General features: G+C 43.2%; 1 protein-coding gene across 1 annotated transcript in view; it reads left to right on the top strand.

Moving 5' to 3' along the window:
• The window catches only part of csf1rb (colony stimulating factor 1 receptor, b), a 41,966-nt gene that overhangs the window by 16,502 nt on the left and 24,310 nt on the right, over nt 1-1,154 (top strand). The window lies entirely within an intron of this gene.

Raw genomic sequence — 1,154 nt, 5'->3', positions numbered from 1 at the left:
TTATTTTATACATGAGTGTTTCTGTTAAATTATTATTTTATACATGAATGTTTCTGTTCAGTCCCTGAGACGACTTCTGTTGTGACTTGGAGCTGAAGAAATAAACTGAATTGAAATGAAATGAGGAGTTGGGTCAAACTGACCTTATCTTACAAGAAAGGGAGGAATGTGTTTATCTTGTGGGAAATACAACACAATACAACTTTATTTATAAAGCACTTTAAAACAACACAGTTGGCCAAAGTGCTGTACACTAACACATAAAAACTATGAACTCAACAAAAAGTCAAGTCAAGTCAACTTTATTTATAGAGCACATTTAAAACAGAACCTGTTATCAAAGTGCTTGATGACAATAATCCGCCATTTGCAATTTCTCGGACGGAGCAGCGGCTGGATTTATTTTAAAGATTTTAAAAACAATACTAACAACATCTTGGTCTAATGCTGATGTGCTGGCATTTTTTTGTGCTTGGTGGCTGATGACATAATTCAGAGCAAGCTGGATGGAGCTCTGCTGGTGTACCCCGATCCTCCCCCCGGACCCTCAAAGCGCCAGGCCGGGCAGGGCGTCATCTCCCCGGCTCCGAGTTCCGCTGGTCACCGCGGAAGATCCTTCGATGTGCCGACTCGGAGGCTCGGGTTCCAGATACCAGCCTTGTGTGCTCAGAGCTCCGCTGGTAACTGCGAAGCTGGAGATGGGGACTCGCAGATGGCCGTTGCCAGACCCCGGCCGCGCGTAATCATGAAGGCTGAATCCCGATCCCACCCGGCAGTCAGGCGGACTGGACAGTCTGGTGGAAGCAATTTTTAAATAAAATAATATTTTGTTTTTATACAAAAAATGTTTTTAAAAAATTGCTGAAGCGATTAAAAAAATTTTTTTTTTTACACGTAAAATGTTTTTTAAAATCGCTTCCACCGTTTGTCGCAGACCTGTCTCTGTCCGCCTGTCTGCGCGGGTCGGGCCTTCATGATTACCCGCGGCTGGAGTCTTGGAACGGCCTCTGTGAGTCACCAGCTGAGCTGGAGCTGGGAAGATGAGCCTCCGTCCTGGCTCCGGAGGAGAGGATCATGTGAGACCAGCAGAGCTGGTCATAAAACAATTATATATATATATATATATATATATATATATATATATATATATATAT

This window comes from Nematolebias whitei, chromosome 14 (genome assembly GCF_014905685.2).
Source record: "Nematolebias whitei isolate Nwh7 chromosome 14, NemWhi1, whole genome shotgun sequence".
Lineage (NCBI taxonomy): Eukaryota > Metazoa > Chordata > Actinopteri > Cyprinodontiformes > Rivulidae > Nematolebias > Nematolebias whitei.
Note: the sequence above shows the minus strand (reverse complement) of the source record. Positions and strands in the feature narration are given on the sequence as shown.